Below are 18,220 nucleotides of genomic sequence, written 5' to 3'. Positions count from 1 at the left end.
ACCCCTTCTTCCTCTCTCTAATTACTCTTTTACCCCTTTATTTCGTCTTTCTTTTTTTTTCCTCTTTCCCTACTCTTCTTTTTTTATTGAATATTTTTTATATTTCTAATTTAATTGGGAATGAGAGAAGCTCTAATTACCAATACATTGACCATAATTATTATATGCACAAAGGATTTATAATTTTTGACCATTTCATATTTGACATTTAATTTGTTTGACTTATAAATTTATAAATGACCTCCTATTTTGATGCACAACAGGTAAAAATGACCAGTCAACGTACCACAACAGATTTGACTAGTCAAAAAGTAAAAAAAAAATTGACTCATTACATATGCAATTACTAAAATACCTTTATCTAGGTCTTCTTCCTAAAATCACCATTAAAGTACTTTATCTTTTTCACTCTTACTTTTCATAAATCGAAACTGATTAGATTTAAAGAAACTGTTGTAAATCCAATTGTTTCCGTGGAAACAACAAATGGATTATCAGTTAAGGAAAAGAAAGATGAAGTTTTGGCTAATAGTAGAAGTAAGTCGACGGAAAATGTTGAAGAAAAGGAGTCGCATAGATATCGAAGAAACATATGGTGAAGAATTTTGTAGGGAAGCCAAATAGATAGGAAGTGATAGTAAGGCGTTTAAGGGGAGGTATAAAGTGGAGAGTATAATAAAATATCATCATTTGGGGGAGAAAGGTAATTTTGGGAAATCTAAATTATGGTATTTTAGTAATTGCATATGTGGCGGGTCAATATTTTACTTTTTGACTGGTCAAATCTGTCGTGGTGCATTGACCAGTCAAAGCTGATGTGGCGTGTTGACCGGTCATTTTTACTTGTTGTACACCAAAGTGTGAGATCGATCATCTATAAGTTCGTACATATTAGTGAGACAAATTGAAAGTTGTACACCAAAGTATGAAATGGGGTAAAGGTTGTACACCATTGATGAAATTTATCCGGCTAATTTCACATCAATTAAATTCGAATTCAATTAAACTTAGGTAATGTCTAAAAAAATCCATGTACTTTTACTTTTTGTTTAAAGGGGGAGTGAGGTTTTCGTTTGTGACCAAGAAATAACTGAGATTTTTTGCTTATTAAAAATAATGACCTAAAAATTAAAATGAGTGTTGATAACTTTAAAATTGTAAAAATCCAAAGGCTTGGTGATATTCTAAGATATTTTAATTTTGAGGTCATTTAGGTGTTGTTTGGCGAGGAGAGAGAAAGTGAATGTTTAAAGAGAGAAAGTTTCGAAAATGATGATTTTGGAAAATAAAAAATTTGGTTTCATGATAAATTTGATACTAAACAATTTGAATTCTTGGAATTTTTCATTTTAAAATCGTTAGCGGTTATTTTTATAGTGTTAAACTAAATTATCCTCGTTTTTAGCAAAACAAAAATCTCAGTTCTTGTTTGGATCAAAACAATTACAGGTACCAGTTTGACAAAACGTGAAAGTATAAAGGGTTTTTTAGATTTTACCCTTAAACTTATATAGCTAAACCCATAAGTAAACTCTTAAACTTTTATGAGAATCAAATTCAATATATCAGTATATATGTGTCCTCATTTTAAGTTATACCGGCCAACTGGGTGAAGGGGGAGCTGTAAGAATAAACATTCCTCATGATACGTGGACTAATAAGACGCGCTCTAACTTCTCTTTGGATCATGATCCTTCAATCACGTCTAAGATTAATGAATCTCGGTTTAGGTATATTACTGAATATCTAAAATACGTCTACCACTAAAAAAATGACACATATTCTCCATGGAATCTAAGGAGATCCCCAAACACATATGGACGGTTTTACCGTTGAGCTCCATATAAATAGCATGCAACTTCATCATGAAGATGCACACTGACTTATTGTAATTACACTCAATTGATAAGTACTTTATCCAATACTCTGCTAACTTAGGCATTTGAGTGGGGTCGTTTGTCAACGGACTCGTGATGATCATCTTTATATCTTACTTCAGGGATTTCATAACCACTTCAGACAACAAAGTACTTCCACACAGATTCCTTTATATCAAATTGGTGTGATGACTATGGATCAAAGCAAATAAGTGATCATGTCTCATCAAAATAATAGTACAAACTCATCATCATCACGACACATGCAGGATTCCAACTCACCAATTGATGCCAACTGAAATCCTTTAAGACACTTCTAAATCACTCCTGAGCTCGATAAAGCATATCAGCGAATGCTTAGGATCCTAGGACCAAGTCATCAGAACTCACTACAAGAAATTTGGTCTTTTATGATGCACAAATTTTGTAACGAAAACATGATTTTTCGTCACAATATAGAATAGGTGACAAAAAGTTACCGTCACATCGATCGTCACGGCATGAGCGTGGTATTATGTATATATGACAAATTTTCATTTTGTGATAAACAATTAAATTTTATATGATGGAAAAAACATGTGTCACTATACTCCTTTGCTTTAATGACACTTATTTTGTCACTATTGTTGTAAATGTTGCGTCACTTAAAACTATATTTCGTCATGAATAGTAAACATTAAGATGACATCATTCATATTTTGTCATTTAAAAATATCTTTAAAGTGACGAATACCAATATAAGCTTGAAATTATATGGTTTTAGTGACGTTGTCATGGTCATAATTTTTGTCATTTAAGATAAAATTTCGTCATGAATTTTTAACTTTGTAATTGACGAAATTCACATTTCGTCATCATATAATCATATAATATAGATAAGGTGACAAATGCCTATATCATACTAAAAATGTACAATTTTAATGAGAATGAGATATATCATCATAATTTCCACTCTAACAATTAATTGTCAATGAAAGTATTAATTGGTGACAATCGTATCACCATTAAAATATTGATCAACGATAAAATTCATTGTAGAATATTATCTTATAATAAAAAAATAATTAATATATACATTGTACTTGAAGGAATACATGTAGCAAATATAAGATTCCAATTTATGATAAAATTCGCAGAAAATAAAAACAAGAAGTTGTTAAAAAAAACAAGAAAATAAGGTAAGCTTTTAGGCTTCTTTTGTGCATCCTCATAAGCACTTTGAAGCTTCTTTTTTTCCATGAGGGGTGGACGACGTACATTATACTTGATGTTCTTGTGCATTACCACCCATTTCGGTCCCCATTAGATCAGTGAGAGTTCTTCCAAGAGCACTTGATCCAAATGAAGAAAAGTCATTATTTGGAGGAAGCACATCTTTCATTTGGTTAAAATGAGCTAGCAATTTCCCACTAGGTTGAATTGATCCAGAACCACCTCTACCCTGTAAATAAAATTAGGCTCCATTCATCACACCAATGAAACATGTTAAGCAACAACTACTACTATTCACATTAAGTTCAACTAGTAAGAAAATAACCACAGAAAAACCTTAAGGCAGTAAACAATGTTACCTGTTCAATAAAGGCGGGGACGAAAAAAACTGCCAGAAGAAACTCTTCCATGAGTAAAGAATTGCTCACTAGATCCAATATTAGTTCTTGGTTCATCTAATATATCGGAGAAGGAATTAGTCTGACTGAAATTAGTTTTTAATCGGTTCTGGGTAAAGTCCACAAATGATAAAGGCATGCCATATTTTACACTAGCAAAATTTATTCCAGAAGTAAAATATAAATTCAAAGTGAGATGAAATATAAATCTAAAAAGTGAAATAGAATTGAAATATAAGTAAAATAGAAAATCCTAAATTCATTAATTTCCAATTTGAGAGAACCCAAAATTATAATTGAAATGCAATTAATTGAGATTACTAACCTCAATGGTCGAGTCTGCATTAAGGACTACACTGGAATTGAAGGGCTCGATTGGAGACGAGACAGTGAATTAGCAGCCAGTTGAGTCAAGATTCGTTCATACTCGTATTATCGCGATAACAAGAGATTCTCTCTTTGTCCAAGGAAGAAGACTATAACAAATTCTGGAATGGACAAAAGAAGGCGAAACACATGGAAGAGAGAAGAGCAAATGAAAAAAAAGGTAACAGTTGAGCTATGTTGTTTATCTGCCCTATGAGGAAAGAAAGTTTGGAATATGAAAGAAGGAAGAAGAGATCAACGTGGGGTGGAGAGAGCATGAAAGAGGAGAAAGAGGGAGTAATGGATGGAGAGATGTTGGACTAATATTTTTTTAAGTTTGAAGTTATAATTGGCAACCAAATATAATTAAAGAAATTAAAATCAGCTTCAAATTTTAATCAATTGAAACTCATCGTTCCTCTAAGAATTTGGTGATCAATTTAAATAGATTTTATTTTTTTTATCAATTATTAATACAGTGCTATGTTAGACTTTGATTATATTAAAAATGTAATTAATGATTAAAGTATTATATCCACCTAGCATTAAAAAATGAATTATTTACATTTAATTTTAAATTTTATCTAATTTTAATAAATATTAAATAAATAGTAGATTTTATTTAATTAGCTAAAATTATCATGTTATAATATGATTCTAATATGTTATAGGTTATAGTTTCTCTCAATTAAGGTTTTCTACGTACGTTAGGACTCGAATTCGATATCTAGTTTAAGCGATTTGAGATCCTTAACCACTCAAACCAACCTTTTTTTTTTTGAAACCAACACTCAAACCAACCTTAATTGGTTAAAAATAAATTTTATTTAATAATTCCATATTATAACATATAAGCGGTCACAACTTTTATGCTAAATTAAATAATGATGAATAGAAAATTTTGTTAAAATTGTTGTATACAATGACGATAAATCGTCATCATAATAATGACCATTGTTATATATTGCCATATAGATACATTAAAATGCACAACAATATTTAAATAACGTCACTTAATTTTCCAAGAAACACATTAAAGTTTCCATATAAAAATTAAACATGATAACAATTTTTACTCTTGTCACATTTAAACAATTATCAGTGACAAAATTTATGTGTAGAAAACAAAGTGTCTTAGAAAGGCAAATATGGTCAAAATAAGATAACTGTGTTTATAGCATATATTTTTTGTCACATTCTCCCAATTATTTAATGACATATTAGAATTGTCATAAATATATTATCGTCCCCGATGAAAAGATAAATTGTCATTTACTAAAAAATAGCTCGTTAATAATTTTTCTTTTTTCCAATTTGAAATAACTAAAATTTGTATATAAATATTACAGTGATGATCATTTATATATATTGTCACAATAATATTAAAATACATAACCATATTTAAATAATGTCACAAAATTTAAACTTAGGTGACAAAATTTTCGTTATTATTTTTTGTTCGAACTAAGTTATCGAGAATATAAAGTGTCACAAAAAGTATTTATTACCATGACAGTAAATTTGTCATCAATTATCATTATTTCATCAAGAAATTTTTTCCCCTCCAAATACATTCTACTAAATTTTACCTCCAAAACTATAAGTGACAATATTTTATTTTGTCGTCATAAAATATATCTAATAGTGACGCATTGGTAAATCAATGGGGACGCTTTTAAATTTTGTCATGAAAAAAGTATAAACAATAACCAAAGGTAAAATTCGTCACGGTTAAGTGATTATTGGTGACAAAATTATCTTCGTAGAAAAAATAATCGTCATAAAAGATCATATTTCTTGTAGTGACTTTCATGGACGATGTTACAAAGTAGTTGTGGGTGTACCCCCTAGTCCCGAGACAATGTTTTTAACATTTTATCAATTAATAAAAGACAATAATTTATTCTGTTATTTACTTATGCAAATCAACTTATAAAGTATCCAAGAATAAGTATTTGCTTATGTTTTTCGGATGCATGAACTGCATAGTAAAACCTTGAGCATATGAAAACATTATTCTAAATATCCATATCATGTTATCATCATGGGAATGACGATGAACTAAAGATTATTATGTGCATTAGAAGATGACAGTGTTTTACTGATCGTGGATATGGGATGTCAATTAAGGACATATGTACTCATAAAGGTTATGAAGTACTTGATCGATCCACTAATGTGAACACTTATATAGTTTTGGTGTTGGCTTTTCATAAACTTTAATACTTAATTAAATATGTGTTTTAAAGGCTTTTCATACACTTAGCATAGACTTTTCACAGTAACGGGCCCGAGTTTTTCTGAACCCTTAGAGTTAGTTACGACCTTACCTTAGAATCACATGCTAAGCACAATAGTAGGATAAGTCGGTTCAATCACTTTATGTTTGTGCAATATTAATTCGATTCATAATTATATCTTGTGTGATCGTACACCGTTTCATCCTTAGGAATTTATAAGTGCTCCGGATCAAATTATGAGTAGATTAGTATAAACACAACTCAAATCAACTTAGCACTACTTAAATAACAATCGATAACTAAGTAGTTTGGTACTTATGGTATGAATCATGTGGATTTGATACCTGAACTTCTCCAGATTATTATTTGATAATGACGAGGTACATTTATCCCTTGGTGAGATTTTGAGCGTCTGCTCGGAGCACATCACATCATATTGTGCTAGATCCATTCAAAACTTTAATCAGATATAAAATGAGTTTGCCCAGTAATTCATCACATCAATTTGCAAAAGCAAAACCATCCACGATCTCAACTATTTAGTCGAGGAATCTAGAGAGTCCCTTCATGAATGGGTGGGGCGAGGCTCTATCCCAGGAATTGACCACATGCCAACCTTAAAAAATCTCTGATCTAATGTAACAGGCTAGAGATTTTGTTAAATAGGATAGTCATATGCTCAATCCCTTGCTAAAAATCACTAGTGCGGAAGACCGTTTGGCTCCGGACAATAGCTCAAAGCATCACAGTAAGGGAGATAGAAATAATAACCATAAGAGTTCAAAAGAACAATTGAAACAAAACTTAATACCCATTAATGCTCTTAAAAGGGAAGTGTTATACTAGGTGGAAAAGAAAAAGTACCGAATCAACTACCCCCAAAGCTAAAGAATTCAATGTGTCGCATTAATAGAGCCTATTGTGACTTCCACAAGAGCGGAGATCATGATAGCAAATACTGCAAACAACTGGATATTGAGTTAAACAATGGCCAAAAAGAGGGATCATGGTGTTAATGATAATTATGCAAATCAAATAATTATCTTTAATCATCTCCCTTCTATAATTAGTTGTAACCAAAATACATTTTACAATTAGTTTAGCTAAAGTTTAAATTTCAAATCAGATTTGTTCTCTCATTATATCGACTGTGTCTAACTATGTATTTATACTTTCTAATATATGTAACAATAAATTAAGATAATATACAATCATAATACATATTCTCTCTAAACTCATCCTTATAACATGGTAGCATAAGCACGTTCTGGCCCTCAATATGTCACGCCTGCTGCCTCTGCCTCCCCTACCAACTCCATGCTTCTGTCCGCCTTAACTTCTGCTTCGCTAGAATACACTATGATCTTTGATAATGCTTCGTCCTTTATCACTCCACCGATTACCCAATAAGTCTTTGATTCCCCATTCGACAATTTATCGAATCATACACAATATATCTCCTCATGGCAACCGATCAAACAATAGCCACCTCTGTATCTCTTTTTATCGTCTGCTACGACGCTGATGCTAGAATCGTAACTACATAGTGGCTCTATGCCCTCTTTCGATCTATCGCATCTCATAACTTCACCTTCCCAGCCATCGTTTGCCTTCCCGAGATTTCTGCCCCAGCAGCCGCAATTCACCAGTTAGCCCATGGGTAATCCACCTCGGTCACAATTCCACATATCTGATTACACAATCAAATAAAGAAACCAATAGACAATTATCCACATTTTATGAAAACTCGAAGAACAGAAATGAAAAACCATTTCGAACAAACAAACAAATAAGTAACTATACTTGATCGTATTGGCTATGCCAAAATGTTCTGTCCATCTGACATTTCTGAATTCCCTAAGAAGATTTAAGAGTTTGTCTGTCAAATCGAAAAATGTACAGTCAAATACATATTTTACAAAAACTTGAAGAACATGAAAGAAATAACATTTCAAACAAACAAACAAATAAATATACCTGATCAGATTGGCTATTCCAAAATGTTCGGTCCATCCGAAATTTCTGAATTCCCTACTTAACAATCTGTACGCTTAGTAAAATGAGAAATATGGAAGAAAGTTATCAGAATGAAAAAAAAATAATGAAAACATAAGATACATCCCAATAGAAGTTTTGCGAATGAAGAGTTCACTACAAAATCCAAAATTAGAACCGAAATAAATTGAAAATAGCAAATTATGAACCATAAAAATCTGGAAACTGGAAATTGCAAATTACAATAGATTGAAAATTGTTTCTTTCCTTAAATTGTAAATCATATTAATTTTCATGTACATAATATTTCCTTACAACCTTTTTATTTTGTTTTGTCTTTGATTGAGCAATTCAAACTGAGCACCTTATAACATCATTGCCTTTAGTTAAACCTTAATTATTTTTTAAAAAAAGAACATGTAAATAATGATAAAGCTCACTCCACAGACACTTTCCAAAGTCCATTAAACCTTTGATGCATCAGGATCAGGCAAATGCACACTCAAATGATCAATGCTTGTAATATGTGTCCTAAGAACAGAACAAATGGCCTAGATGAACCAAGCCATGTGAGGAAAATTATATGCAAATCAAGTCAATTCTATTACCAAAATAAATAAATTAGTGTACAAGAATAAAATTGGTAAAACTTAACTTACTTTTTATTGATTACAATATGTTCTTATATACACATTTATACAAGTAACTTCCAGATCCTATTTTTAAGGGATTAGATCTTATTTTTAAGGGATAGAACTAATCATATACATTGAGTCTGTTTAATCTAAAATACAATCATAAATATATTAACACCCCCTTCAAGATGGGCATTGTGAAACAACTAATCCCATCTTGGAAAGAAAAGTAGTAAGTTGCGGTGCGGTTAAAGGTTTGGTGAAAACGTCAGCTAGTTGAAGCTTGGTGGATATATAAGGAGTAGAAAGAAAACCTGATAAAAGGTACTCACGAACAAGATGACAATCTATGTCCAAATGTTTAGTGCGCTCGTGAAAAACCGGGTTTGAAGCAATATATATGCTCGCTTCATTATCACAATGAAGTGGTGTTGGATAAGAAATGGGAATGTGAAAAACATTTAATAAATAAGATATCCATTTGAGCTGATGATGACTAACAGTTTATTGCTTGTTGGCTTTCCAAGAAATAAGAGAATCTCCTAAAAAGATGCAATAACTGCTAATAGATCGTCGACTTTCTTTACAACGCCCCCAATTGGCATCACAATAGCCGGTTAACTTAAAATTGTTAACAGAACTATAAAACAAACCATAATGTATTGTACCTTTAAGGTATCAAAATAGGTATAAAACTATGTCCATGTGATGTGAACAAGGACCACACATAAATTGACTGAGCTGTTGAACAACGAAGCTAATATCGGGTCGTGTAAAATTGAGGTAAAGTAATTTGCCGACAAACCTTTTATATTGATCGAGTTGCGGAAAAGCCGATCCAAGAGAAGGGTCTAAATTTAGATCGAGTTGCATCAAACAAGTAGAGGGATTAGCTTGACTAAGGCCAGCATCAGAAATTAAACATAATATATATTTCCGCTGAGGTAAGAATATACCATTCTTATCCTGAGCTAGTTCGATACCGAGGAAATATTTGGCATGACCTAGGTCTTTAATGGTAAAAAGAGCATGGAAATAATCTTTTACATCAGTTATGGAATTTTCAGAGTTACCCGTGATGAGAATATCATCAACATACACAATTAGAAGTATAAAAATAACGCCTTTACAATATGTAAGAAGATAATGATCAGAGTCGGCTTGAATAAAGGCAAAAGAAATAATTTTGGTAGTAAATTCTTTTATTCCACTGTCGTCCGGCATGTTTTAAACCATATAAAGACTTTTTAAGTCTACATACTTAACCTGTTTTTGGCTTTGGTATATCCTTATGGTGGATGTAAGTAAATTTCTTCATCGAAAAAGCCATGAAGATAAGCGTTATTTATATCAATATGATGAACAGGCCAAGCTTTGGCGGTAACTATAACAAAAAAAAAACGGATAGTGACTACCTTAGCAACGGGAGAAAAACTCTCAATATAATTGATGCCATATATTTGATTATATCCCCAGGCAATGAGACGGGCTTTATAACGATCTACCGATCCATCGGGTTTTCGTTTGATATGAAAAACCCATTTGGTAGAAATATTTTTTTTTCCCGGAAGGTAAGGATGTAATATCCCAAGTACAATTTTCTTCCAATGCTTGAATTTCAGCTGTCATAGCATTTTTCCATTTTGGATCATGACATGCTTGAGAATAAGTTGAAGGTTCTATGGAAGATTCAACTTGTGATAAAAATGCGGAATGTGAAGTGCTAAATTTTAGTAATTGAGGAAGGGGAAAAACTAAAGGAGAATCATGAGAAGATAAGGTGATATGAGCTACAAAATCTTTTAGCCATAAGGGAGGTTGAATGATTCTACCACTCCTTGATTGATGAATTAGAACCAATGGTTGAGAATTATATTCCACAGAGGTATGCAATGGAATGTGGTTATTTGCTAAAAGGGTATTATCCAAACTATCTTGAGTAGATACATGAGAATGAAATGAAAAAGTAGGAGAAATATTTGTTGGTGAAAGAGGTGAAGACATAGGATTAGATGAGACAAGTGATGTTAAAGGTGATATATTTGTAATACTTGGGGAAGAGCAAATGCTTGGAATGGAACCATAATTTTTGAAGATGGTGAAAAGAGGTATTTGTGGTTGGAGGATGAGGTGATGGGTCAAAATTATTTTTATTTTGGGAGATGGGTAAAGTAGAATCTATATCGTGGTGAAGCTCTTAGCTTGTTGGTTGAGAGCTTACCTATGATCCTAGAGGTCATGGGTTCGAATCACATGGGGTGGGGTGAGTTGAGGGTTTTTCTTTCTCTTTAATATAAGTGCATTGCGCACAACTTTATATAAAAAAAAGGTAGAATCTATCCTCAAAAAAATTTACATCCCGTGTAACCTCTAAAAGATGTTTACGTTTGCCTTCAACAACCCCGTTTTGTTGGGGTGTGTAAACACAAGATTTTTTTTTATGAATTATTCCTTTTTTTTCAAAAAAAGTTTTACACGTGTTATTGATAAATCCAGTACCATGATGTGACCATATGCTGAATTTTAACTGAAAATTGTGTTTCAACCATATTAATAAAAACATTCAATGCATGAAAATATTTTGCACCACTAATAGAGGAAAGATTATAAAGGCCCCAAACATCTATATGTATTAACTAAAAGTTATGTTTAGTTGTGATGGATTTAGTAAAAAAATGGCTCCTTTGTTGTTTAGCCATAGGGCAAATATCACAATACTTTGTATCCAAAATGTTCTTAACAACAAGTATGTGATTCAATTTAGAAACAGATGCATGTCCCAAATAGAGATGTCAAACAATGTTCGAAACAGAACTAGTTACAACATTACTATAGTTCAAATGAGAAGAAAATGGATCAATAGTTGATGTGCTACTATGTTGAGTTAATATGGTAGGTGAAAAGGAAGATTTATTTAGGATATAAAGGCCTTCATGAAAAAAGCCCACAACAAGAAGTTCTTTAGTATGTTGGACCTGCACCAAGCATACATTAGATAGAAAATTGACAAGAAGTTTTGAGTCATGAATTAATCTTCCTCTAGAAAGTAAATTGTATTTGAATGTAGGTATATGTAGAACATTAGTAATGTGTAAATTTGGCCCTAAAATGACAGAACCAACATGTTTAACTGAATTATTACTTCCATCTAGTAATTGAACAGAATCATTCTGATTGCTGGAAATAATATTATGAGTATAAAAAAGAGTTATGTCTCCGCACATATATGAAGTCACTCTGGTATCAATTATCCAATGTGAAGTTTCATTATTTTTTAGAATAGCATAAGTGAAATAATATTCAGTAGAACAAGAAAGGAGAACAAAATTATTACCTGCGTAGCCAGAAAAATTAAACATTGGATGTGGACCTCCATCCGGATAATCGGTCTTACTCTTGCTCTTTAGCCTTTTGAACCTCTTTCTGAACAAGTTCAGCAAAACCGACAGGTAATTGAGTTGTTCCAGCAGGTAGAGTTGCACTAGTACTATAGGACTCCTCAGCAAAGTCATCCATATGTGTATCAAAGTTAATAGATACATGATTTTCCTTAGATTTGATACTTTTAGATTTTTTCTTAAAATCCTGAAACCATTCAAGATATCCATGAAGCTTAAAACATGTTTCCTTCTCGTGACCAAGCTTGTCACAATTGGTGCAAAACCGATCTGAATTGTTTCCAGAATCTCGTTTCTTTCCTCTACCAGCAGATGAATTATTACCAGGCCTAAAACCAGAAGCAACAACTGTAATTTCAATGTTAGAGATATCAATATGAATATCTCGTTGCTTCTCAATAGTATGAACCATAGAATAGGCCTTGTGTATTGTAGGCAGTGGATCCAATAACAACAACCGGTGACGAACATTAGCAAAGTCATCCTTAAGTCCTATAAGGAACTGAACTAGTTGGTCGGTATTATGAGAATCACATGCATTTTTCGTAGCAAAACAAGTGCATAATCTAGATGCTTCATAGCTACAGATAACATTTGGACATAAAAAAGCTAATTCATCCCACAGTCTTTTAAGTTTAGTGAAATATATGGCAACATACATGGTTCCTTGCCTGAAATCACTAATTTCACGTTTCAGTTGATACAACATCGGTCCATTGGACTCACCAAAGCGTTGTTCAAGCTATATCCAGAGATTTCGAGTAGATGAGGTGAAAAAAAAACGCTTCCACTAAATCTCTTAAAATAGAGTTTAAAATCCAGGAGATTACCATGGAATCAGCATGTTTCCACTGTGGATATTCCGGAGAGTGCTTATCATGTGTAAAATCATCATAAACAACAAAGTTGAGTTTCTCCTTACTTGATAAAGCCAAAATCATAGCACGGTTCCAGGAAACATAGTTAAGTCCGGTGAGAGGAGAAGTTACGAGACTAACACTAGGACTATCGGCAGTAGTAAGTTGGAGCTAATAGTTGTAATCATCAGAAACATATTGGAACACAGATCTAAAAGGAGGAGGTGTGGTTAGACGGTTGACCGAATGACCGCCAGATGAATGAGTGTGATGACCAGATAGTACTGGTGATGCGGAAGCCTGGACCACCGACGACGGTTGTGGAATAATCAGAGTTGATTTCTCCACGGATGATTCTGATGAAGAATCAAAGTTGATTTCGAAGTCTAAATGCTCAAACTGACTAATGTTTGCCATGGATTAGGTAGAAAATAATAGCGATTTGTCGATTAAAATGAAGAGAGTACGGACAAAGAGAGAAAACAAAGACCTTCGTGAATCGGTAAAAACACGAAGTTAAGACTAAATTTGAACGTCGGAAAAAACGATCAGAAAATGAGAGCCAAAATTGATCGGAGAAGATAAAAAGTCTTTACTCCACTGTGATATAAAGTGTATCGAAAAAGAGGAAAATAGACTGTGCTCCTTGGTGAATGTGATATTTGTATGTAGAAGTTTCTTGAAAATAAGCCTAAAAAAGCTTAGTTTTAAGGGGAAAATCAATGTTGTTGCCGTGAAAAGAGGAGGGAGTAAAAGATAAGCTATGTGCAATAATGAAATTGGTAAAACTTAACTTACTTTTTATTGATTACAAGATGTCCTTATATACACATTTATACAAGTAACTTCTAGATCTTATTTTTAAAGGATTAGATCCTATTTTTAAGGGATAGAACTAATCCTATACATTGAGTCTATTTAATCTAAAATACAATCATAAATATCTTAACAATTATTGATATTATTATACCTTTAAAATCACACTAAGCGCAAGAACATGCAAATATCACCAATTTGGGCATTTGTGTGTTTGGCGGGTAAAGATAAAATCTTATTGATCTAAATGGTAATACAAGTACAATATTCCATCAAGAAACCAAAATGAAATAGGAATATAAACCTTTAAAATTATGATTTAAGGACATGGATTATTTAAAAGAAAACCTTCCATCATTGACCTTGAAGAACATATATGAACCAACTTGAGCGTAAGTAGTAGTCATCTGTTGAAGATAAACCACAAAAAAGGGATCAACCATGGAAGCGAATACTAAAAAAAAAGGAAACACTAAAGTAATGCGTAATCTAAAAACCCTTCCAACCAATGTTATAAAACTGGGACCGGACTAGCCGGTTGGACCAGTCGAACTAAGAATTGGCTATAAGTCTGGTTTGAGTTGTACTGGTTCGTTGGATGTCCAATGGATTGGAGTGACCCGAGGTTATACCAGAACCGATGCAACTCCAGTTTTTTTTGCATATTTAATAAAAAAAATCATTATTAAAATTGTTTATTTTTGGTCAAGTGCATGACTTTTTATTATTATTTTAAATCTGTTTAATTTTGTCCGAAGTGCATGACTTTTTTTTATTAAATATGTATATATATATTTTTTAAACTTTGAAAAAATGCAAAATAGATTAATAAACATGAAAAAGAATTTTTGTATAGAGATTTCAAAAAAATAGTAAAATTTTTATTTTGGTACATGATAGCTCCCATTTGTATAAGGTTTTTTTAACCCCTTCTAGTTCATTTTTGCTCTGTTTTCTTTTAGTTTTGTTATCATTTTGTTAGCTTTTAGTTAAAATAAGTAATTTCGAGTATTTATGGCGTTTTCTGTGTTTTCAGGTGTTTTTAGGCCTATTTGAGCTTCCCGAACCAGACCCGAGCCTTTAAGAGCAATTTCGGACAATTCAGGGACCGTCGGAGCACTTTTGGGATTTATCAAGGACCATTAGAGCGGAATTCGGAAGCCCAGGGACCAAAACGGAGAAAAAACCCGGCCCTTTTGCCCATTTGGTTGTCTGTCTCGTCGAGACACAGGCCTGTCTCGACGAGACAGCCACTCGTCTCGACGAGACAGCCTCTGTCTCGATGAGACGATACGCCTCTCCCCAGCTGGAAACTCGAAATTTAGGTCTTGTAACACCTATTTAATGCGGGAAAAGACGTTTGTACCCCCGGGAGACCTAGGTTTGCTGCCTACGACTATAAATAGGCAGATTAACTCAGTTCTTCGGAAGATAACACAGTTTTATTTAGCAGACACTTTCAAATTCTATTTTCAGCTTTAAATTCCAGACAGTTTGTAGTTAGATTTTAATTCTTTGAAGAACATCTCAACGAGTGGAGGATTGTTAAGCCCAAAATATACCTAAAATATCATCAATAATTACATCAATATTGCTACGAATTTATGATATTTATAACCATTTAGAATACTTTTACTCTCGAATATGTTTCTTTTGTGCAAGGTACATAAATATTTGGTAAAATCCAAATAGGAGTAAAAAGAGCTCAAAAATAGAAGAAAAGCCCTACAAAAGGAGTCGAAGACGACGAAAATTAATAACGCCAAGTTGAAGACACGAACAAGAGCTAAAAAACTGAAAAAGCTCCGAGCCGCGACCGTGGCCCCCCCATTCACGGTCGCGACACGCGTCCTTCAGCCTTTTTTCCCTTCGTCCGAAGTACAATTGATGCTCCCCCATTCTCGGTAGAGAATTTAATAATTCTCGGTACGAGCAGGAGGTTTTAGAAGCCTAGTTACACACTTTCGTTTTCGACGAAACGCAATCGTTCGGGTGGATAAAGACGTTCTTTCGTAGTGGACACGATCCTTCACAACGGACACGACACTTCAATCAAGACTCTTCAACATCTATAAATAAAGAGTTGATGGAGAGTTGAAAAAAATAATGATATAATGTTATATGCGTAGAAGAAAGAGATTAGTGTAGAATTTATGCAGAAATTCCGAATCAAATGATTCAGAAGTTAGATTTCATTTCTGTTCAAAAGCAATATGATGTACACACATTATTTACAAAATAATAACAAATTCAGTAGCGTTTAGACATTGTTCTAGTTTAGTTTACATTTTGGTAGTGGACCGATCCAGTCTCTATTACGAAGATTCAGCGAGAAGATTGAGTAGAGGATTCACCCCTGAGCCTGACAAACTCTAACGAAACCCAAGGAAAGGATTGACAACTCGTTCACTTGCACGCCGTTGAAGAATTCAATGCTCCATGTTCTCTGTAAACTTGTATCAATTTATATTTCATCTAATAAAGTCCGTTCTATTCGATAGATTTTTATGCAGCACTTATGGTAACCAATCCACTAAAGTGACTGCTGGTGTTTTCATTAAAACGTAGTTCAATTCAAAATCTTTACAAGGAAACTTTGTTGAACACTTAAGCAAATTATTATCTCGGTAGAGTTTTAATTTGATTAAGGGCAATTATCCCGGATAAGGGTTTTGTCGCGTTCAAAGCCTATTAATTAGAGGTTCCGTCATTTATTTCATCTTTATAATTCGTACAAAGTTTAAAGTTGTTTTCTTTGCTTAATGCAAACAAAAATACTTGTTTACTTTTCTAAAGTACTAAAACGTTCCTGTTTTGCAAATTCATTATTAATCAGATATTTTCTAACGTCTTCACATTCTAATCTAATTCTCATTCTAGCAATTTCAAAACCAAAACCGATTAAACGATTTTTCCATATTATAAACCTTAAAAGTAAATTTAACCGATTGTAAATAAGTTTTGTTAAAAAACGTTCCCTGTGGGATCGATATCTTTTATTACTACAAGCGAAACCGTGCACTTGCGGAAATCGCTCAACAAGTTTTTGGCGCCGTTGCCGTGGAATGCCAAAATTTTTGACAAAATTTTAAATTTTTCGTGTTTTATTACGAATCTAGGTTTATTCTTACTTATTCAAACTTTTATATTTTATTTATTTTCAATTACTAACATATTTATTTTTCAAATTCTGTTTTATAGGTAGTTTCTGTTCGTGTGAAATTTCAAGTTCATGCGCAGTTCTCGAAGTTCGGGCACGTCACCAGATCCTATTGACCCAGAAATTGAAAGAACTCTTAAAAAGAACAAGAAAGAAAAGAAAAAGAAAAACCAAACCCCAATAAAAACTAAAATTACCGAGCCAGAAGTTATGGCCACACTTATGGATTACGCTAGGCCAGGAGTGGCCGGTGTAACAAACAGTATAGTTAGACCCCAAATTAATGCAAACCAATTTGAAATTAAGCCTGCGTTGCTTAATATGTTGCAAAATAATGTAACGTTTTACGGGTTACCTAACGAAAATCCTAATACCCATTTGACAAATTTCTTAGAAATTTGTGACACTTTTAAAATACCAAATATGACTGCAGAAGCAATCAATCTTCGCCTTTTTCCTTTTACTTTGAAGGATCGAGCCAAAGAGTGGTTAACTTCTATGCCAGCCGCATCAATTGAGACTTGGGAGCAATTAGCCCAAGCATTTTTATCAAAAAATTTTCCTTTAGCAAAAACCGCAAGAGTCATTAAAGAGTTAACATCTTTTTCTCAAAATGATAATGAAACTCTTTATGAGGCTTGGGAACGTTTTAAAGAACTTCAACGTTTATGCCCACACCACCAATTGCCCGCTGAACTTTTAATGCAAACATTTTATAATGGACTAAATCCTACAACTAGAGGTTCATTGGACGCTATGTCTGGAGGGTTATTCATGAAGAAAACATCTGCCCAAGCAAGAGAACTTTTGGAGGAAATGGCAATCAACAGCAGTATGTGGCCCGCGGAACGTGGACACATACCAGTAGCGAAACCATCATCCTCAACTACATCATCAGTTAAAGGTATAGTGAATCTTGATCCAGTAGCGATGTTGCAAGCCCAATTTTCTGCCTTGTCGCACAAAATTGATAGGTTTATGGCACCGTGTGATCCTAATGGTCAACCAATCCAAACAGATGTGGATTACGAAGGTATGAGTGAGATTGAACAGGTAAATTTTGTCCAAGGACAAAACCAAACTAATAACCCTTATTCCAATACATATAATCCTGGATGGAGAAATCATCCTAACTTTAACTGGAGAGACAATAATCATGTTAATGCTAATCAAAATCGCACCACCAATTATCAAAATCAATCAAGAGATTCGATTAGCACTTTATCTTCTAAAATTGACAAATTCATTGATGCGATGAGCGGAAAA

The 18,220-nt window shown here is 33.1% G+C and overlaps 1 non-coding gene across 1 annotated transcript; it reads right to left on the bottom strand.

Moving 5' to 3' along the window:
* Window positions 1–17,533: 17,533 nt before the first annotated feature.
* On the bottom strand, window positions 17,534–17,640 carry LOC136215963 (small nucleolar RNA R71). The gene has a single exon (XR_010682964.1). It is a non-coding gene; the product is annotated as a small nucleolar RNA R71 (small nucleolar RNA).
* Between the last annotated feature and the right edge of the window lie 580 nt (window positions 17,641–18,220).

Source organism: Euphorbia lathyris, chromosome 1, assembly GCF_963576675.1.
Source record: "Euphorbia lathyris chromosome 1, ddEupLath1.1, whole genome shotgun sequence".
Classification (NCBI taxonomy): domain Eukaryota; kingdom Viridiplantae; phylum Streptophyta; class Magnoliopsida; order Malpighiales; family Euphorbiaceae; genus Euphorbia; species Euphorbia lathyris.
Note: the sequence above shows the minus strand (reverse complement) of the source record. Positions and strands in the feature narration are given on the sequence as shown.